Raw genomic sequence first — 24,446 nt, forward strand, 5'->3', positions numbered from 1 at the left:
GAAGTTCCCAGCGCGAATTGCAAACGAATCGCTATCTAAGCGATATCTCACGTGTTTTACGTTAAAAAGCGTCGAATAAGCGTTGATCTGCATGAGAAACATAACTATTCAAGTTCCAAGCGCGAATTGAAAACGAATCCCTATCTATTTGATTTCTCACGTGTTTTACGTTAAAATGCTTCAAAAAAGCGTTGATCTGCAGCAGAAACGTAACTATTGAATTTCCCAGCGCGAATTGCAAATGAATCGTTTTCTATGCGATATCTCACGTGTTTTACTTTAAAAAGCGTCGAACAAGCATTAATCTGCATCAGAAACATAACTATTGAAGTTCCCAGCGCGAATTGCAAACGAATCGCTATCTATGCGATATCTCACGTGTTTTACGTTAAAAAGCGTCGAACAAGCGTTGATCTGTATCAGAAACATAACTATTAAAGTTCCCAACGCAAATTGCAAACGAATCGCTATCTATGCGATATCTCACGTGTTTTACGTTAAAATGCTTCAAACAAGCGATGATTTGCATCAGAAACGTAACTATTGAATTTCCCGGCGCGAATTGCAAATGAATCGTTAGCTATGCGATATCTCACGTGTTTTACGTTGAAAAGCGTCGAACAAACGTTGATCTCCATCAGAAACATAACTATTGAAGTTCCCAGCGCGAATTGCATACGAATCGCTATCTAAGCGACGTCTCACGTGTTTTACGTTAAAAAGCGTCGAATAAGCGTTGATCTGCATCAGAAACATAAATATTGAAGTTCCCAGCGCCAATTGCAAACGAATCGCTATCTATTTGATTTCTCACGTGTTTTACGTTTAAATGTTACAAACAAGCGTTGATCTGCATCAGAAACGTAACTATTGAATTTCCCACCGCGAATTGCAAATGAATCTTTATCTATGCGATTTCTCACGTGTTTTACTTTATAAAGCGTCGAACAAGCGTTGATCTGCATCAGAAACATAACTATTGAAGTTCCCAGCGCGAATTGCAAACGAATCGCTATCTAAGCAATGTCTCACGTGTTTTACGTTAAAAAGCGTCGAATAAGCGTTGATCTGCATCAGAAACATAACTATTGAAGTTCCCAGCGCCAATTGCAAACGAATCGCTATCTGTTTGATTTCTCACGTGTTTCACGTTAAAATGCTACAAACAAGCGTTTATGTGCATCAGAAACGTAACTATCTAATTTCCAAGCGCGAATTGCAAATGAATCGTTATCTATGCGATATCTCACGTGTTTTACGTTAAAATGTTACAAACAAGCGTTGATCTGCATCAGAAACGTAACTATTGAATTTCCCAGCGCGAATTGCAAATGAATCGTTATCTATGCGATATCTCACGTGTTTTACTTTAAAAAGCGTCGAACAAGCGTTGATCTGCATCAGAAACATAACTATTGAAGTTCCCAGCGCGAATTGCAAACGAATCGCTATCTAAGCAATGTCTCACGTGTTTTACGTTAAAAAGCGTCGAATAAGCGTTGATCTGCATCAGAAACATAACTATTGAAGTTCCCAGCGCCAATTGCAAACGTATCGCTATCTGTTTGATTTCTCACGTGTTTTACGTTAAAATGCTACAAACAAGCGTTGATCTCCATCATAAACGTAACTATTGAATTTCCAAGCGCGAATTGCAAATGAATCGTTATCTATGCGATATCTCACGTGTTTTACTTTATAAAGCGTGGAACAAGCGTTGATCTGCATCAGAAACATAACTATTGAATTTCCCATCGCGAATTACAAACGAATCGTTAACCATGCGATATCTCACGTGTTTTACGTTAAAATGATTCAAACAAGCGTTGATCTGCATCAGAAACGTAACTATTGAATTTCTCTGCGAGAATTGCAAATGAATCGTTAGCTATGCCATATCTCACGTGTTTTACGTTGAAAAGCGTCGAACAAGCGTTGATCTGCATCAGAAACATAACTATTGAAGTTCCCAGCGCGAATTGCAAACGAATCGCTGTCTATGCGATATCTCACGTGTTTTACGTTAAAAAGCGTCGAACAAGCGTTGATCAGCATCAGAAACATAACTATTGAAGTTCCCAGCGCGAATTGCAAACGAATCGCTATCTATGCGATATCTCACGTGTTTTACGTTAAAATGCTTCAAACAAGCGATGATTTGCATCAGAAACGTAACTATTGAATTTCCCGGCGCGAATTGCAAATGAATCGTTAGCTATGCGATATCTCACGTGTTTTACGTTAAAAAGCGTCGAACAAGCGTTGATCTGCATCAGAAACATAACTATTGAAGATCCCAGCGCGAATTGCAAACGAATCGCTATCTATGCGATATCTCACGTGTTTTACGTTGAAATGCTTCAAACAAGCGTGGATATTCATCAGAAACGAAACTACTGACATTTACAGCGAGAATTGCAAATGAATAGTTATTTATGCGATATCTCACGTGTTTTACGTTAAAAAGCGTCAAACAAGCGTTGATCTGCATCAGAAACGAAACTAATGAAGTTCCTTGCGCGAATTGCAAATGAATCTTTATCTATGCGATATCTCACGTGTTTTATGTTAAAAAGCGTCGAACAAAGGTTGATCTGCATTAGAAACATAACTATTGAAGTACCAAGCGCGAATTGAAAACGAATCGCTATCTATTTGATTTCTCACGTGTTTTACGTTAAAATGCTTCAAACAAGCGTTGATCTGCAACAGAAACGTAACTATTGAATTTCCCAGCGCGAATTGCAAATGAATCGTTTTCTATGCGATATCTCACGTGTTTTACTTTAAAAAGCGTCGAACAAGCGTTGATCTGCATCAGAAAAATAACTATTGAAGTTCCCAGCGCGAATTGCAAACGAATCGCTATCTATGCGATATCTCACGTGTTTTACGTTAAAAAGCGTCGATCAAGCGTTGATCTGCATCAGAAACATACCTATTGAAGTTCCCAACGCGAATTGCAAACGAATCGCTATCTATGCGATATCTCACGTGTTTTACGTTAAAATGCTTCAAACAAGCGATGATTTGCATCAGAAACGTAACTATTGAAGTTCCCAGCGCGAATAGCATACGAATCGCTATCTAAGCGATGTCTCACGTGTTTTACGTTAAAAAGCGTCGAATAAGCGTTGATCTGCATCAGAAACATAACTATTGAAGTTCCCAGCGCCAATTGCAAACGAATCGCTATCTATGCGATATCTCACGTGTTTTACGTTAAAAAGCGTCGAACAAGCGTTGATCAGCATCAGAAACGTAACTATTGAAGTTCCCAGCGCGAATTGCAAACGAATCGCTATCTATGCGATATCTCAAGTGTTTTACGTTAAAATGCTTCAAACATGCGATGATCTGCATCAGAAACGTAACTATTGAATTTCCCTGCGAGAATTGCAAATGAATCGTTAGCTATGCCATATCTCACGTGTTTTACGTTGAAAAGCGTCGAACAAGCGTTGATCTGCATCAGAAACATAACTATTGAAGTTCCCTGCGCGAATTGCATACGAATCGCTATCTAAGCGACGTCTCACGTGTTTTACGTTAAAAAGCGTCGAATAAGCGTTGATCTGCATCAGAAACATAAATATTGAAGTTCCCAGCGCCAATTGCAAACGAATCGCTATCTATTTGATTTCTCACGTGTTTTACGTTAAAATGTTACAAACAAGCGTTGATCTGCATCAGAAACGTAACTATTGAATTTCCCAGAGCGAATTGCAAATGAATCTTTATCTATGCGATTTCTCACGTGTTTTACTTTATAAAGCGTCGAACAAGCGTTGATCTGCATTAGAAACATAACTATTGAAGTTCCCAGCGCGAATTGCAAACGAATCGCTATCTAAGCAATGTCTCACGTGTTTTACGTTAAAAAGCGTCGAATAACCGTTGATCTGCATCAGAAACATAACTATTGAAGTTCCCAGCGCCAATTGCAAACGAATCGCTATCTGTTTGATTTCTCACGTGTTTCACGTTAAAATGCTACAAACAAGCGTTTATGTGCATCAGAAACGTAACTATCTAATTTCCAAGCGCGAATTGCAAATGAATCGTTATCTATGCGATATCTCACGTGTTTTACGTTAAAATGCTTACAAACAAGCGTTGATCTGCATCAGAAACGTAACTATTGAATTTCCCAGCGCGAATTGCAAATGAATCGTTATCTATGCGATATCTCACGTGTTTTACTTTAAAAAGCGTCGAACAAGCGTTGATCTGCATCAGAAACATAACTATTGAAGTTCCCAGCGCGAATTGCAAACGAATCGCTATCTAAGCGATGTCTCACGTGTTTTACGTTAAAAAGCGTCGAATAAGCGTTGATCTGCATCAGAAACATAACTATTGAAGTTCCCAGCGCCAATTGCAAACGTATCGCTATCTGTTTGATTTCTCACGTGTTTTACGTTAAAATGCTACAAACAAGCGTTGATCTCCATCATAAACGTAACTATTGAATTTCCAAGCGCGAATTGCAAATGAATCGTTATCTATGCGATATCTCACGTGTTTTACTTTATAAAGCGTGGAACAAGCGTTGATCTGCATCAGAAACATAACTATTGAAGTTCCCATCGCGAATTGCAAACGAATCGTTAACCATGCGATATCTCACGTGTTTTACGTTAAAATGATTCAAACAAGCGTTGATCTGCATCAGAAACGTAACTATTGAATTTCTCTGCGAGAATTGCAAATGAATCGTTAGCTATGCCATATCTCACGTGTTTTACGTTGAAAAGCGTCGAACAAGCGTTGATCTTCATCAGAAACATAACTATTGAAGTTCCCAGCGCGAATTGCATACGAATCGCTGTCTATGCGATATCTCACGTGTTTTACGTTAAAAAGCGTCGAACAAGCGTTGATCAGCATCAGAAACATAACTATTGAAGTTCCCAGCGCGAATTGCAAACGAATCGCTATCTATGCGATATCTCACGTGTTTTACGTTAAAATGCTTCAAACAAGCGATGATTTGCATCAGAAACGTAACTATTGAATTTCCCGGCGCGAATTGCAAATGAATCGTTAGCTATGCGATATCTCACGTGTTTTACGTTGAAAAGCGTCGAACAAGCGTTGATCTGCATCAGAAACATAACTATTGAAGTTCCCAATGCGAATTGCAAACGAATCGCTATCTATGCGATATCTCACGTGTTTTACGTTGAAATGCTTCAAACAAGCGTGGATATTCATCAGAAACGAAACTACTGACATTTACAGCAATAATTGCAAATGAATAGTTATTTATGCGATATCTCACGTGTTTTACGTTAAAAAGCGTCAAACAAGCGTTGATCTGCATCAGAAACGAAACTAATGAAGTTCCTTGCGCGAATTGCAAATGAATCTTTATCTATGCGATATCTCACGTGTTTTATGTTAAAAAGCGTCGAACAAGGGTTGATCTGCATTAGAAACATAACTATTGAAGTACCAAGCGCGAATTGAAAACGAATCGCTATCTATTTGATTTCTCACGTGTTTTACGTTAAAATGCTTCAAACAAGCGTTGATCTGCAACAGAAACGTAACTATTGAATTTCCCAGCGCGAATTGCAAATGAATCGTTTTCTATGCGATATCTCACGTGTTTTACTTTAAAAAGCGTCGTACAAGCGTTGATCTGCATCAGAAAAATAACTATTGAAGTTCCCAGCGCGAATTGCAAACGAATCGCTATCTATGCGATATCTCACGTGTTTTACGTTAAAAAGCGTCGATCAAGCGTTGATCTGCATCAGAAACATACCTATTGAAGTTCCCAACGCGAATTGCAAACGAATCGCTATCTATGCGATATCTCACGTGTTTTACGTTAAAATGCTTCAAACAAGCGATGATTTGCATCAGAAACGTAACTATTGAAGTTCCCAGCGCGAATAGCATACGAATCGCTATCTAAACGATGTCTCACGTGTTTTACGTTAAAAAGCGTCGAATAAGCGTTGATCTGCATCAGAAACATAACTATTGAAGTTCCCAGCGCCAATTGCAAACGAATCGCTATCTATGCGATATCTCACGTGTTTTACGTTAAAAAGCGTCGAACAAGCGTTGATCAGCATCAGAAACGTAACTATTGAAGTTCCCAGCGCGTATTGCAAACGAATCGCTATCTATGCGATATCTCACGTGTTTTACGTTAAAAAGCGTCGAACAAGCGTTGATCTGCATCAGAAACATAACTATTGAAGTTCCCACCGCGAAGTGCAAACGAATCGCTATCTATGCGATATCTCACGTGTTTTACGTTAAAAAGCATGGAACAAGCGTTGATCTGCATCAGAAACATGACTATGGAATTTCCCAGCGCGAATTGCAAACGAATCGCTTTCTATGCAATATCTCACGTGTTTTACGTTGAAATGCTTCAAACAAGCGTGGATATTCATCAGAAACGAAACTACTGACGTTTACAGCGAGAATTGCAAATGAATAGTTTTCTATGCGATATCTCACGTGTTTTACGTTAAAAAGCGTCAAACAAGCGTTGATCTGCATCAGAAACAAAACTAATGAAGTTCCCTGCGCGAATTGCAAATGAATCGTTATCTATGCGATATCTCACGTGTTTTACGTTAAAAAGCGTCGAACAAGCGTTGATCTGCATCAGAAACATAACTATTGAAGTTCCAAGCGCGAATTGCAAACGAATCGCTATCTATTCGATATCTCACGTGTTTTACGTTAAAATGCTTCAAACAAGGGTTGATCTGCATCAGAAACGTAACTATTGAATTTCCCAGCGCGAATTGCAAATGAATCGTTATCTATGCGATATCTCACGTGTTTTACGTTAAAAAGCGTCGAACAAGCGTTGATCTGCATCAGAAACATAACTATTGAAGTTCCCAGCGCGAATTGCAAACGAATCGCTATCTATGCGATATCTCACGTGTTTTACGTTAAAAAGCGTCGAACAAGCGTTGATCTGCATCAGAAACATAACTATTGAAGTTCCCAGCGCGAATTGCAAACGAATCGCTATCTATGCGATATCTCACGTGTTTTACGTTAAAATGCTTCAAACAAGCGATGATGTGCATCAGAAACGAAACTATTGAAGTTCCCAGCGCGAATTGCAAACGAATCGCTATCTATGCGATATCTCACGTGTTTTACGTTAAAAAGCGTCGAACAAGCGTTGATCTGCATCAGAAACATAACTATTGAAGTTCCCAGCGCGAATTGCAAACGAATCGCTATCTATGCGATATCTCACGTGTTTTACGTTAAAAAGCGTCGAACAAGCGTTGATCTGCATCAGAAACGTAACTATTGAAGTTCCCAGCGCGAATTGCAAACGAATCGCTATCTATGCGATATCTCACGTGTTTTACGTTAAAAAGCGTCGAACAAGCGTTGATCTGCATCAGAAACATAACTATTGAAGATCCCAGCGCGAATTGCAAACGAATCGCTTTCTATGCGATATCTCACGTGTTTTACGTTAAAATGCTTCAAACAAGCGTGGATCTTCATCAGAAACGAAACTATTGAAGTTCCCAGCGCGAATTGCAAATGAATCGTTATCTATGCGATATCTCACGTGTTTTACGTTAAAAAGCGTCAAACAAGCGTTGATCTGCATCAGAAACGAAACTATTGAAGTTCCCTGCGCGAATTGCAAATGAATCGTTATCTATGCGATATCTCACGTGTTTTACGTTAAAAAGCGTCGAACAAGCGTTGATCTGCATCAGAAACATAACTATTGAAGTTCCCAGCGCGAATTGAAAACGAATCGCTATCTATGCGATATCTCACGTGTTTTACGTTAAAATGCTTCAAACAAGCGTTGATCTGCATCAGAAACGTAACTATTGAATTTCCCAGCGCGAATTGCAAATGAATCGTTATCTATGCGATATCTCACGTGTTTTACGTTAAAAAGCGTCGAACAAGCGTTGATCTGCATCAGAAACATAACTATTGAAGTTCCCAGCGCGAATTGCAAACGAATCGCTATCTATGCGATATCTCACGTGTTTTACGTTAAAAAGCGTCGAACAAGCGTTGATCTGTATCAGAAACATAACTATTGAAGTTCCCAGCGCAAATTGCAAACGAATCGCTATCTATGCGATATCTCACGTGTTTTACGTTAAAATGCTTCAAACAAGCGATGATTTGCATCAGAAACGTAACTATTGAAGTTCCCTGCGCGAATTGCAAATGAATCATTATCTATGCGATATCTCACGTGTTTTACGTTGAAAAGCGTCGAACAAGCGTTGATCTGCATCAGAAACATAACTATTGAAGTTCCCTGCGCGAATTGCAAACGAATCGCTATCTAAGCGATATCTCACGTGTTTTACGTTAAAAAGCGTCGAACAAGCGTTGATCTGCATCAGAAACATAACTATTGAAGTTCCCAGCGCCAATTGCAAACGAATCGCTATCTATGCGATATCTCACGTGTTTTACGTTAAAATGCGTCAAACAAGCGTTGATCTGCATCAGAAACGTAACTATTGAATTTCCCAGTGCGAATTGCAAATGAATCGTTATCTATGCGATATCTCACGTGTTTTACGTTAAAAGCGTCGAACAAGCGTTGATCTGCATCAGAAACATAACTATTGAAGTTCCCAGCGCGAATTGCAAACGAATCGCTATCTAAGCGATGTCTCACGTGTTTTACGTTAAAAAGCGTCGAATAAGCGTTGATCTGCATCAGAAACATAACTATTGAAGTTCCCAGCGCCAATTGCAAACGAATCGCTATCTATGCGATATCTCACGTGTTTTACGTTAAAAAGCTTCGAACAAGCGTTGATCTGCATCAGAAACATAACTATTGAAGTTCCCAGCGCGAATTGCAAACGAATCGCTATCTATGCGATATCTCACGTGTTTTACGTTAAAAAGCGTCGAACAAGCGTTGATCTGCATCAGAAACATAACTATTGAAGTTCCCAGCGCGAATTGCAAACGAATCGCTATCTATGCGATATCTCACGTGTTTTACGTTAAAATGCTTCAAACAAGCGATGATCTGCATCAGAAACGTAACTATTGAATTTCCAGGCGCGAATTGCAAATGAATCGTTAGCTATGCGATATCTCACGTGTTTTACGTTGAAAAGCGTCGAACAAGCGTTGATCTTCATCAGAAACATAACTATTGAAGTTCCCAGCGCGAATTGCAAACGAATCGCTATCTATGCCGCGTCTCACGTGTTTTACGTTAAAAAGCGTCGAACAAGCGTTGATCTGCATCAGAAACATAACTATTGAAGTTCCCAGCGCGAATTGCAAACGAATCGCTATCTATGCGATATCTCACGTGTTTTACGTTAAAATGCGTCAAACAAGCGTTGATCTGCATCAGAAACGTAACTATTGAATTTCCCAGCGCGAATTGCAAATGAATCGTTATCTATGCGATATCTCACGTGTTTTACGTTATAAAGCGTCGAACAAGCGTTGATCTGCATCAGAAACATAACTATTGAAGTTCCCAGCGCGAATTGCAAACGAATCGCTATCTAAGCGATATCTCACGTGTTTTAGGTTAAAAAGCGTCGAACAAGCGTTGATCTGCATCAGAAACATAACTATTGAAGTTCCCAGCGCGAATTGCAAACGAATCGCTATCTATGCGATATCTCACGTGTTTTACGTTAAAATGCTACAAACAAGCGTTGATCTGCATCAGAAACGTAACTATTGAATTTCCCAGTGCGAATTGCAAATGAATCGTTATCTATGCGATATCTCACGTGTTTTACGTTAAAAAGCGTCGAACAAGCGTTGATCTGCATCAGAAACATAACTATTGATGTTCCCAGCTCGAATTGCAAATGAATCGTTATCTATGCGATATCTCACGTGTTTTACGTTAAAATGCTGCAAACAAGCGATGATCTGCATCAGAAACGTAACTATTGGAATTCCCAGCGCGAATTGCAAACGAATCGCTATCTATGCGATATCTCACGTGTTTTACGTTAAAAAGCGTCGAACAAGCGTTGATCTGCATCAGAAACATAACTATTGAAGTTCCCAGCGCGAATTGCAAACGAATCGCTATCTATGCGATATCTCACGTGTTTTACGTTAAAAAGCGTCGAACAAGCGTTGATCTGCATTAGAAACATAACTATTGAAGTTCCAAACGCGAATTGCAAACGAATCGCTATCTATGCGATATCTCATGTGTTTTACGTTAAAATGCTTCAAACAAGCGATGATCTGCATCAGAAACGTAACTATTGAATTTCCCGGCGCGAATTGCAAATGAATCGTTAGCTATGCGATATCTCACGTGTTTTACGTTGAAAAGCGTCGAACAAGCGTTGATCTGCATCAGAAACATAAATAATGAAGATCCCAGCGCGAATTGCAAACGAATCGCTATCTATTTGATTTCTCACGTGTTTTACGTTAAAATGTTACAAACAAGCGTTGATCTGCATCAGAAACGTAACTATTGAATTTCCCAGCGCGAATTGCAAATGAATCTTTATCTATGCGGTATCTCACGTGTTTTACGTTATAAAGCGTCGAACAAGCGTTGATCTGCATCAGAAACATAACTATTGAAGTTCCCAGCGCGAATTGCAAACGAATCGCTATCTATGTGATATCTCACGTGTTTTACGTTGAAATGCTCAAACAAGCGTGGATCTACATCAGAAATGAAACTACTGACGTTTACTGCGAGAATTGCAAATGAATAGTTATCTATGCGATATCTCACGTGTTTTACGTTAAAAAGCGTCAAACAAGCGTTGATCTGCATCAGAAACGAAACTATTGAAGTTCCCTGCGCGAATTGCAAATGAATCGTTATCTATGCGATATCTCACGTGTTTTACGTTAAAAAGCGTCGAACAAGGGTTGATCTGCATGAGAAACATAACTATTGAAGTTCCAAGCGCGAATTGAAAACGAATCCCTATCTATTTGATTTCTCACGTGTTTTACGTTATAATGTTTCAAACAAGGGTTGATCTGCATCAGAAACGTAACTATTGAATTTCCCAGCGCGAATTGCAAATGAATCGTTATCTATGCGATATCTCACGTATTTTACGTTAAAAAGCGTCGAACAAGCGTTGATCTGCATCAGAAACATAACTATTGAAGTTCCCAGCGCGAATTGCAAACGAATCGCTATCTATGCGATATCTCACGTGTTTTACGTTAAAAAGCGTCGAACAAGCGTTGATCTGTATCAGAAACATAACTATTGAAGTTCCCAACGCAAATTGCAAACGAATCGCTATCTATGCTATATTTCACGTGTTTTACGTTAAAATGCTTCAAACAAGCGATGATTTGCATCAGAAACGTAACTATTGAATTTCCCGGCGCGAATTGCAAATGAATCGTTAGCTATGCGATATCTCACGTGTTTTACGTTGAAAAGCGTCGAACAAACGTTGATCTGCATCAGAAACATAACTATTGAAGTTCCCAGCGCGAATTGCATACGAATCGCTATCTAAGCGACGTCTCACGTGTTTTACGTTAAAAAGCGTCGAATAAGCGTTGATCTGCATCAGAAACATAAATATTGAAGTTCCCAGCGCCAATTGCAAACGAATCGCTTTCTATTTGATTTCTCACGTGTTTTACGTTAAAATGTTACAAGCAAGCGTTGATCTGCATCAGAAACGTAACTATTGAATTTCCCAGCGCGAATTGCAAATGAATCTTTATCTATGCGATTTCTCATGTGTTTTACTTTATAAAGCGTCGAACAAGCGTTGATCTGCATCAGAAACATAACTATTGAAGTTCCCAGCGCGAATTGCATACGAATCGCTATCTAAGCGATGTCTCACGTGTTTTACGTTAAAAAGCGTCGAATAAGCGTTGATCTGCATCAGAAACATAAATATTGAAGTTCCCAGCGCCAATTGCAAACGAATCGCTATCTATTTGATTTCTCACGTGTTTTACGTTAAAATGTTACAAACAAGCGTTGATCTGCATCAGAAACGTAACTATTGAATTTCCCAGCGCGAATTGCAAATGAATCTTTATCTATGCGATTTCTCACGTGTTTTACTTTATAAAGCGTCGAACAAGCGTTGATCTGCATCAGAAACATAACTATTGAAGTTCCCAGCGCGAATTGCAAACGAATCGCTATCTGTTTGATTTCTCACGTGTTTTACCGTAAAATGCTACAAACAAGCGTTGATCTGCATCAGAAACGTAACTATTGAATTTCCCAGCGCGAATTGCAAATAAATCGTTATCTATGCGATATGTCACGTGTTTTACGTTAAAAAGCGTCGAACAAGCGTTGATCTGCATCAGAAACATAACTATTGAAGTTCCCAGCGCGAATTGCAAACGAATCGCTATCTAAGCAATGTCTCACGTGTTTTACGTTAAAAAGCGTCGAATAAGCGTTGATCTGCATCAGAAACATAACTATTGAAGTTCCCAGCGCGAATTGCAAACGAATCGCTATCTATGTGATATCTCACGTGTTTTACGTTAAAATGCTACAAACAAGTGTTGATCTGCATCAGAAACGTAACTATTAAATTTCCCAGCGCGAATTGCAAATGAATCGTTATCTATGCGATATCTCACGTGTTTTACGTTAAAAAGCGTCGAACAAGCGTTGATCTGCATCAGAAACATAACTATTGAAGTTCCCAGCGCGAATTGCAAACGAATCGCTATCTATGCGATATCTCACGTGTTTTACGTTAAAAAGCATCGAACAAGCGTTGATCTGCATCAGAAACATAACTATGGAATTTCCCAGCGCGAATTGCAAACGAATCGCTATCTATGCGATATCTCACGTGTTTTACGTTGAAATGCTCAAACAAGCGTGGATCTACATCAGAAATGAAACTACTGACGTTTAGAGCGAGAATTGCAAATGAATCGTTATGTATGCGATATCTCACGTGTTTTACGTTAAAAAGCGCCGAACAAGCGTTGATCTGCATCAGAAACGAAACTAATGAAGTTCTCTGCGCGAATTGCAAATGAATCGTTATCTATGCGATATCTCACGTGTTTTACGTTAAAAAGCGTCGAACAAGCGTTGATCTGCATGAGAAACATAACTATTGAAGTTCCAAGCGCGAATTGCAAACGAATCGCTATCTATGCGATATCTCACCTGTTTTACGTTAAAATGCTTCAAACAAGGGTTGATCTGCAGCAGAAACGTAACTATTGAATTTCCCAGCGCGAATTGCAAATGAATCGTTATCTATGCGATATCTCACGTGTTTTACGTTAAAAAGCGTCGAACAAGCGTTGATCTGCATCAGAAACATAACTATTGAAGTTCCCAGCGCGAATTGCAAACGAATCGCTATCTATGCGATATCTCACGTGTTTTACGTTAAAAAGCGTCGAACAAGCGTTGATCTGCATCAGAAACATAACTATTGAAGTTCCCAGCGCAAATTGCAAACGAATCGCTATCTATGCGATATCTCACGTGTTTTACGTTAAAATGCTTCAAACAAGCGATGATCTGCATCAGAAACGTAACTATTGAATTTCCCAGCGCGAATTGCAAATGAATCGTTATCTATGCGATATCTCACGTGTTTTACGTTAAAAAGCGTCGAACAAGCGTTGATCTGCATCAGAAACATAACTATTGAAGTTCCCTGCGCGAATTGCAAACGAATCGCTATCTATGCGATATCTCACGTGTTTTACGTTAAAAAGCGTCGAACAAGCGTTGATCTGCATCAGAAACATAACTATTGAAGTTCCCAGCGCGAATTGCAAACGAATCGCTATCTATGCGATATCTCACGTGTTTTACGTTAAAATGCTTCAAACAAGCGTTGATCTGCATCAGAAACGTAACTATTGAATTTCCCAGAGCGAATTGCAAATGAATCGTTATCTATGCGATATCTCACGTGTTTTACGTTAAAAAGCGTCGAACAAGCGTTGATCTGCATCAGAAACATAACTATTGAAGTTCCCAGCGCGAATTGCAAACGAATCGCTATCTATGCGATGTCTCACGTGTTTTACGTTAAAAAGCGTCGAACAAGCGTTGATCTGCATCAGAAACATAACTATTGAAGTTCCCAGCGCGAATTGCAAACGAATCGCTATCTATGCGATATCTCACGTGTTTTACGTTAAAAAGCATCGAACAAACGTTGATCTGCATCAGAAACATAACTATTGAAGTTCCCAGCGCGAATTGCAAACGAATCGCTATCTATGCGATATCTCACGTGTTTTACGTTAAAAAGCGTCGAACAAGCGTTGATCTGCATCAGAAACATAACTATTGAAGTTCCCAACGCGAATTGCAAACGAATCGCTATCTATGCGATATCTCACGTGTTTTACGTTAAAATGCTTCAAACAAGCGATGATCTGCATCAGAAACGTAACTATTGAATTTCCCAGCGCGAATTGCAAATGAATCGTTATCTATGCGATATCTCACGTGTTTTACGTTGAAAAGCGTCGAACAAGCGTTGATCTGCATCAGAAACATAACTATTGAAGTTCCCAGCGCGAATTGCAAACGAATCGCTATCTATGCGATATCTCACGTGTTTTACGTTAAAAAGCGTCGAACAAGCGTTGATCTGCATCAGAAACATAACTATTGAAGATCCCAGCGCGAATTGCAAACGAATCGCTATCTATGCGATATCTCACGTGTTTTACGTTAAAATGCGTCAAACAAGCGTTGATCTGCATCAGAAACGTAACTATTGAAGTTCCCAGCGCGAATTGCAAATGAATCGTTATCTATGCGATATCTCACGTGTTTTACGTTAAAAGCGTCGAACAAGCGTTGATCTGCATCAGAAACGAAACTATTGAAGTTCCCAGCGCGAATTGCAAACGAATCGCTATCTATGCGATATCTCACGTGTTTTAGGTTAAAAAGCGTCGAACAAGCGTAGATCTGCATCAGAAACATAACTATTGAAGATCCCAGCGCGAATTGCAAACGAATCGCTATCTATGTGATATCTCACGTGTTTTACGTTAAAATGCTTCAAACAAGCGTTGATCTGCATCAGAAACGTAACTATTGAATTTCCCAGCGCGAATTGCAAATGAATCGTTATCTATGCGATATCTCACGTGTTTTACGTTATAAAGCGTCGAACAAGCGTTGATCTGCATCAGAAACATAACTATTGAAGTTCCCAGCGCGAATTGCAAACGAATCGCTATCTATGTGATATCTCACGTGTTTTACGTTGAAATGCTCAAACAAGCGTGGATCTACATCAGAAACATAACTATTGAAGTTCCCAGCGCGAATTGCAAACGAATCGCTATCTATGCGATATCTCACGTGTTTTACGTTAAAAAGCGTCGAACAAGCGTTGATCTGCATCAGAAACATAACTATTGAAGTTCCCAGCGCGAATTGCAAACGAATCGCTATCTATGCGATATCTCACGTGTTTTACGTTAAAAAGCGTCGAACAAGCGTTGATCTGCATCAGAAACGAAACTATTGAAGTTCTTGCGCGAATTGCAAATGAATCGTTATCTATGCGATATCTCACGTGTCTTACGTTAAAAAGCGTCGAACAAGCGTTGATCTGCATCAGAAACATAACTATTGAAGTTCCAAGCGCGAATTGAAAACGAATCCCTATCTATGTGATATCTCACGTGTTTTACGTTAAAATGCTTCAAACAAGCGTTGATCTGCATCAGAAACGTAACTATTGAATTTCCCAGCGCGAATTGCAAATGAATCGTTATCTATGCGATATCTCACGTGTTTTACGTTAAAAAGCGTCGAACAAGCGTTGATCTGCATCAGAAACATAACTATTGAAGTTCCCAGCGCGAATTGCAAACGAATCGCTATCTATGCGATATCTCACGTGTTTTACGTTAAAAAGCGTCGAACAAGCGTTGATCTGTATCAGAAACATAACTATTGAAGTTCCCAGCGCGAATTGCAAACGAATCGCTATCTATGCGATATTTCACGTGTTTTACGTTAAAATGCTTCAAACAAGCGATGATCTGCATCAGAAACGTAACTATTGAATTTCCCAGCACGAATTGCAAATGAATCGTTATCTATGCGATATCTCACGCATTTTACATTGAAAAGCGTCGAACAAACGTTGATCTGCATCAGAAACATAACTATTGAAGTTCCCAGCGCGAATTGCATACGAATCGCTATCTAAGCGGCGTCTCACGTGTTTTACGTTAAAAAGCGTCGAATAAGCGTTGATCTGCATCAGAAACATAAATATTGAAGTTCCCAGCGCCAATTGCAAACGAATCGCTTTCTATGCGATATCTCACGTGTTTTACGTTAAAATGTTACAACAAGCGTTGATCTGCATCAGAAACGTAACTATTGAATTTCCCAGCGCGAATTGCAAATGAATCTTTATCTATGCGATTTCTCATGTGTTTTACTTTATAAAGCGTCGAACAAGCGTTGATCTGCATCAGAAACATAACTATTGAAGTTCCCAGCGCGAATTGCATACGAATCGCTATCTATGCGATATCTCACGTGTTTTACGTTAAAAAGCGTCGAACAAGCGTTGATCTTCATCAGAAACATAAATATTGAAGTTCCCAGCGCGAATTGCAAACGAATCGCTATCTATGCGATATCTCACGTGTTTTACGTTTAAATGTTACAAACAAGCGTTGATCTGCATCAGAAACGTATCTATTGAATTTCCCAGCGCGAATTGCAAATGAATCTTTATCTCTGCGATTTCTCACGTGTTTTACTTTATAAAGCGTCGAACAAGCGTTGATCTGCATCAGAAACATAACTATTGAAGTTCCCAGCGCGAATTGCAAACGAATCGCTATCTGTTTGATTTCTCACGTGTTTTACCGTAAAATGCTACAAACAAGCGTTGATCTGCATCAGAAACGTAACTATTGAATTTCCCAGCGCGAATTGCAAATGAATCGTTATCTATGCGATATCTCACGTGTTTTACGTTAAAAAGCGTCGAACAAGCGTTGATCTGCATCAGAAACATAACTATTGAAGATCCCAGCGCGAATTGCAAACGAATCGCTATCTATGCGACATCTCACGTGTTTTACGTTAAAAAGCGTCAAATAAGCGTTGATCTGCATCAGAAACATAACTATTGAAGTTCCCAGCGCCAATTGCAAACGTATCGCTATCTGTTTGATTTCTCACGTGTTTTACGTTAAAATGCTACAAACAAGCGTTGATCTCCATCATAAACGTAACTATTGATGTTCCCAGCGCGAATTGCAAATGAATCGTTATCTATGCGATATCTCTCGTGTTTTACGTTATAAAGCGACGAACAATCGTTGATCTGCATCAGAAACATAACTATTGAAGTTCCCAGCGCGAATTGCAAACGAATCGTTATCTATGCGATATCTCACGTGTTTTACGTTAAAATGATTCAAACAAGCGTTGATCTGCATCAGAAACGTAACTATTGAATTTCTCTTCGAGAATTGCAAATGAATCGTTAGCTATGCCATATCTCACGTGTTTTACGTTGAAAAGCGTCGAACAAGCGTTGATCTGCATCAGAAACATAACTATTAAAGTTCCAGCGCGAATTGCAAACGAATCGCTGTCTATGCGATATCTCACGTGTTTTACGTTAAAAAGCGTCGAACAAGCGTTGATCAGCATCAGAAACATAACTATTGAAGTTCCCAGCGCGAATTGCAAACGAATCGCTATCTATGCGATATCTCACGTGTTTTACGTTAAAATGCTTCAAACAAGCGATGATCTGCATCAGAAACGTAACTATTGAATTTCCCGGCGCGAATTGCAAATGAATCGTTAGCTATGCGATATCTCACGTGTTTTACGTTGAAAAGCGTCGAACAAGCGTTGATCTGCATCAGAAACATAACTATTGAAGTTACCAGCGCGAATTACATACGAATCGCTATCTAGGCGATGTCTCACGTGTTTTACGTTAAAAAGCGTCGAATAAGCGTTGATCTGCATCAGAAACATAAATATTGAAGTTCCCAGCGCCAATTGCAAACGAATCGCTATCTATTTGATTTCTCACGTGTTTTACGTTAAAATGTTACAAACAAGCGTTGATCTGCATCAGAAACGTAACTATTGAAATTCCCAGCGCGAATTGCAAACGAATCGTAATCTATGTGATCTCTCACGTGTTTTACGTTAAAATGCTTCAAACAAGCGTTGATGTGCATCAGAAACGTAACTATCTAATTTCCAAGCGCGAATTGCAAATGAATCGTTATCTATGCGATATCTCACGTGTTTTACTTTATAAAGCGTGGAACAAGCGTTGATCTGAATCAGAAACATAACTATTGAAGTTCCCAGCGCAAATTGCAAACGAATCGCTATCTATGCGATATCTCACGTGTTTTACGTTGAAATGCTTCAAACAAGCGTGGATATTCATCAGAAACGAAACTACTGACATTTACAGTGAGAATTGCAAATGAATAGTTATTTATGCGATATCTCACGTGTTTTACGTTAAAAAGCGTCAAACAAGCGTTGATCTGCATCAGAAACGAAACTAATGAAGTTCCTTGCGCGAATTGCAAATGAATCTTTATCTATGCGATATCTCACGTGTTTTATGTTAAAAAGCGTCGAACAAGGGTTGATCTGCATTAGAAACATAACTATTGAAGTACCAAGCGCGAATTGAAAACGAATCGCTATCTATTTGATTTCTCACGTGTTTTACGTTAAAATGCTTCAAACAAGCGTTGATCTGCAACAGAAACGTAACTATTGAATTTCCCAGCGCGAATTGCAAATGAATCGTTTTCTATGCGATATCTCACGTGTTTTACGTTAAAAAGCGTCGAACAAGCGTTGATCTGCATCAGAAAAATAACTATTGAAGTTCCCAGCGCGAATTGCAAACGAATCGCTATCTATGCGATATCTCACGTGTTTTACGTTAAAAAGCGTCGATCAAGCGTTGATCTGCATCAGAAACATAACTATTGAAGTTCCCAGCGCGAATTGCAAACGAATCGCTATCTATGCGATATCTCACGTGTTTTACGTTAAAATGCTTCAAACAAGCGATGATCTGCATCAGAAACGTAACTATTGAAATTCCCAGCGCGAATTGCAAACGAATCGCTATCTATGCGATATCTCACGTGTTTTACGTTAAAAAGCGTCGAACAAGCGTTGATCTGCATCAGAAACATAACTATTGAAGTTCCCAGCGCCAATTGCAAACGAATCGCTATCTATGCGATATCTCACGTGTTTTACGTTAAAAAGCGTCGAACAAGCGTTGATCAGCATCAGAAACGTAACTATTGAAGTTCCCAGCGCGAATTGCAAACGAATCGCTATCTATGCGATATCTCACGTGTTTTACGTTAAAATGCTTCAAACAAGCGATGATCTGCATCAGAAACGTAACTATTGAATTTCCCTGCGAGAATTGCAAATGAATCGTTAGCTATGCCATATCTCACGTGTTTTACGTTGAAAAGCGTCGAACAAGCGTTGATCTGCATCAGAAACATAACTATTGAAGTTCCCAGCGCGAATTGCAAACGAATCGCTATCTATGCGATATCTCACGTGTTTTACGTTAAAATGCGTCGAACAAGCGTTGATCTGCATCAGAAACATAACTATTGAAGATCCCAGCGCGAATTGCAAACGAATCGCTATCTATGCGATATCTCACGTGTTTTACTTTAAAATGCTACAAACAAGGGTTGATCTGCATCAGAAACGTAACTATTAAATTTCCCAGCGCGAATTGCAAATGAATCGTTATCTATGCGATATCTCACGTGTTTTACGTTAAAAAGCGTCGAACAAGCGTTGATCTGCATCAGAAACATAACTATTGAAGTTCCCACCGCGAATTGCAAACGAATCGCTATCTATGCGATATCTCACGTGTTTTACGTTAAAAAGCATGGAACAAGCGTTGATCTGCATCAGAAACATGACTATGGAATTTCCCAGCGCGAATTGCAAACGAATCGCTTTCTATGCAATATCTCACGTGTTTTACGTTGAAATGCTTCAAACAAGCGTGGATATTCATCAGAAACGAAACTACTGACGTTTACAGCGAGAATTGCAAATGAATCGTTATCTATGCGATATCTCACGTGTTTTACGTTAAAAAGCGTCAAACAAGCGTTGATCTGCATCAGAAACAAAACTAATGAAGTTCCCTGCGCGAATTGCAAATGAATCGTTATCTATGCGATATCTCACGTGTTTTACGTTAAAAAGCGTCGAACAAGGGTTGATCTGCATGAGAAACATAACTATTGAAGTTCCAAGCGCGAATTGAAAACGAATCCCTATCTATTTGATTTCTCACGTGTTTTACGTTAAAATGCTTCAAACAAGCGTTGATCTGCAGCAGAAACGTAACTATTGAATTTCCCAGCGCGAATTGCAAATGAATCGTTTTCTATGCGATATCTCACGTGTTTTACTTTAAAAAGCGTCGAACAAGCGTTGATCTGCATTAGAAACATAACTATTGAAGTTCCCAGCGCGAATTGCAAACGAATCGCTATCTATGCGATATCTCACGTGTTTTACGTTAAAAAGCGTCGAACAAGCGTTGATCTGTATCAGAAACATAACTATTGAAGTTCCCAACGCAAATTGCAAACGAATCGCTATCTATGCGATATCTCACGTGTTTTACGTTAAAATGCTTCAAACAAGCGATGATTTGCATCAGAAACGTAACTATTGAATTTCCCGGCGCGAATTGCAAATGAATCGTTAGCTATGCGATATCTCACGTGTTTTACGTTGAAAAGCGTCGAACAAACGTTGATCTGCATCAGAAACATAACTATTGAAGTTCCCAGCGCGAATTGCATACGAATCGCTATCTAAGCGACGTCTCACGTGTTTTACGTTAAAAAGCGTCGAATAAGCGTTGATCTGCATCAGAAACATAAATATTGAAGTTCCCAGCGCCAATTGCAAACGAATCGCTATCTATTTGATTTCTCACGTGTTTTACGTTAAAATGTTACAAACAAGCGTTGATCTGCATCAGAAACGTAACTATTGAATTTCCCAGCGCGAATTGCAAATGAATCTTTATCTATGCGATATCTCACGTGTTTTACGTTATAAAGCGTCGAACAAGCGTTGATCTGCATCAGAAACATAACTATTGAAGTTCCCAGTGCGAATTGCATACGAATCGCTATCTAAGCGATGTCTCACGTGTTTTAGGTTAAAAAGCGTCGAATAAGCGTTGATCTGCATCAGAAACATAAATATTGAAGTTCCCAGCGCCAATTGCAAACGAATCGCTATCTATTTGATTTCTCACGTGTTTTACGTTTAAATGTTACAAACAAGCGTTGATCTGAATCAGAAACGTAACTATTGAATTTCCCAGCGCGAATTGCAAATGAATCTTTATCTATGCGATATCTCACGTGTTTTACGTTAAAAAGCGTCGAACAAGCGTTGATCTGCATCAGAAACATAACTATTGAAGTTCCCAGCGCGAATTGCAAACGAATCGCTATCTGTTTGATTTCTCACGTGTTTTACGTTAAAATGCTGCAAACAAGCGTTGATCTGCATCAGAAACATAACTATTGAAGTTCCCAGCGCGAATTGCAAACGAATCGCTATCTATGCGATATCTCACGTGTTTTACGTTAAAAAGTATCGAACAAGCGTTGATCTGAATCAGAAACATAACTATTGAAGTTCCCAGCGCGAATTGCAAACGAATCGCTATCTATGCGATATCTCACGTGTTTTACGTTAAAAAGCGTCGAACAAGCGTTGATCTGCATCAGAAACATAACTATTGAAGTTCCAAGCGCGAATTGCAAACGAATCGCTATCTATGCGATATCTCATGTGTTTTACGTTAAAATGCTTCAAACAATCGATGATTTGCATCAGAAACGTAACTATTGAATTTCCCGGCGCGAATTGCAAATGAATCGTTAGCTATGCGATATCTTACGTGTTTTACGTTGAAAAGCGTCGAACAAGCGTTGTTCTGCATCAGAAACATAAATATTGAAGTTCCCAGCGCCAATTGCACACGAATCGCTATCTATTTGATTTCTCACGTGTTTTACGTTAAAATGTTACAAACAAGCGTTGATCTGCATCAGAAACGTAACTATTGAATTTCCCAGCGCGAATTGCAAATGAATCTTTATCTATGCGGTATCTCACGTGTTTTACTTTATAAAGCGTCGAACAAGCGTTGATCTGCATCAGAAACATAACTATTGAAGTTCCCAGCGCGAATTGCAAACGATTCGCTATCTATGCTATATCTCACGTGTTTTACGTTGAAATGCTTCAAACAAGCGTGGATATTCATCAGAAACGAAACTACTGACGTTTACTGCGAGAATTGCAAATGAATAGTTATCTATGCGATATCTCACGTGTTTTACGTTAAAAAGCGTCAAACAAGCGTTGATCTGCATCAGAAACGAAACTAATGAAGTTCCTTGCGCGAATTGCAAATGAATCGTTATCTATGCGATATCTCACGTGTTTTACGTTAAAAAGCGTCGAACAAGGGTTGATCTGCATCAGAAACATAACTATTGAAGTTCCAAGCGCGAATTGAAAACGAATCCCTATCTATTTGATTTCTCACGTGTTTTACGTTAAAATGCTTCAAACAAGCGTTGATCTGCAGCAGAAACGTAACTATTGAATTTCCCAGCGCGAATTGCAAATGAATCGTTTTCTATGCGATATCTCACGTGTTTTACGTTAAAAAGCGTCGAACAAGCGTTGATCTGCATCAGAAACATAACTATTGAAGTTCCCAGCGCGAATTGCAAACGAATCGCTATCTATGCGATATCTCACGTGTTTTACGTTAAAAAGCGTCGAACAAGCGTTGATCTGTATCAGAAACATAACTATTGAAGTTCCCAACGCAAATTGCAAACGAATCGCTATCTATGCTATATTTCACGTGTTTTACGTTAAAATGCTTCCAACAAGCGTGGATCTGCATCAGAAACGTAACTATTGAATTTCCCGGCGCGAATTGCAAATGAATCGTTAGCTATGCGATATCTCACGTGTTTTACGTTGAAAAGCGTCGAACAAACGTTGATCTGCATCAGAAACATAACTATTGAAGTTCCCAGCGCGAATTGCAAACGAATCGCTATCTAAGCGGCGTCTCACGTGTTTTACGTTAAAAAGCGTCGAATAAGCGTTGATCTGCATCAGAAACATAAATATTGAAGTTCCCAGCGCCAATTGCAAACGAATCGCTTTCTATTTGATTTCTCACGTGTTTTACGTTAAAATGTTACAAGCAAGCGTTGATCTGCATCAGAAACGTAACTATTGAATTTCCCAGCGCGAATTGCAAATGAATCTTTATCTATGCGATTTCTCACGTGTTTTACTTTATAAAGCGTCGAACAAGCGTTGATCTGCATCAGAAACATAACTATTGAAGTTCCCAGCGCGAATTGCAAACGAATCGCTATCTAAGCGATATCTCACGTGTTTTACGTTAAAAAGCGTCGAATAAGCGTTGATCTTCATCAGAAACATAAATATTGAAGTTCCCAGCGCCAATTGCAAACGAATCGCTATCTATTTGATTTCTCACGTGTTTTACGTTTAAATGTTACAAACAAGCGTTGATCTGCATCAGAAACGTATCTATTGAATTTCCCAGCGCGAATTGCAAATGAATCGTTATCTATGCGATTTCTCACGTGTTTTACGTTAAAAAGCGTCGAACAAGCGTTGATCTGCATCAGAAACGTAACTATTGAATTTCCCAGCGCGAATTGCAAATGAATCGTTATCTATGCGATATCTCACGTGTTTTACTTTAAAAAGCGTCGAACAAGCGTTGATCTGCATCAGAAACATACCTATTGAAGTTCCCAGCGCGAATTGCAAACGAATCGCTTTCTAAGCAATGTCTCACGTGTTTTACGTTAAAAAGCGTCGAATAAGCGCTGATCTGCATCAGAAACATAACTATTGAAGTTCCCAGCGCCAATTGCAAACGTATCGCTATCTGTTAGATTTCTCACGTGTTTTACGTTAAAATGCTATAAAACAAGCGTTGATCTGCATCAGAAACGTAACTATTGAATTTCCAAGCGCGAATTGCAAATGAATCGTTATCTATGCGATATCTCACGTGTTTTACGTTAAAAAGCGTCGAACAAGCGTTGATCTGCATCAGAAACATAACTATTGAAGTTCCCAGCGCGAATTGCAAACGAATCGCTATCTATGCGATATCTCACGTGTTTTACGTTAAAAAGCTTCGAACAAGCGTTGATCTGCATCAGAAACATAACTATTGAAGTTCCCAGCGCGAATTGCAAACGAATCGCTATCTATGCGATATCTCACGTGTTTTACGTTAAAAAGCGTCAAACAAGCGTTGATCTGCATCAGAAACGAAACTATTGAAGTTCCTAGCGCGAATTGCAAATGAATCGTTATC

This window comes from Solenopsis invicta, chromosome 4 (assembly GCF_016802725.1).
Source record: "Solenopsis invicta isolate M01_SB chromosome 4, UNIL_Sinv_3.0, whole genome shotgun sequence".
Taxonomy (NCBI): domain Eukaryota; kingdom Metazoa; phylum Arthropoda; class Insecta; order Hymenoptera; family Formicidae; genus Solenopsis; species Solenopsis invicta.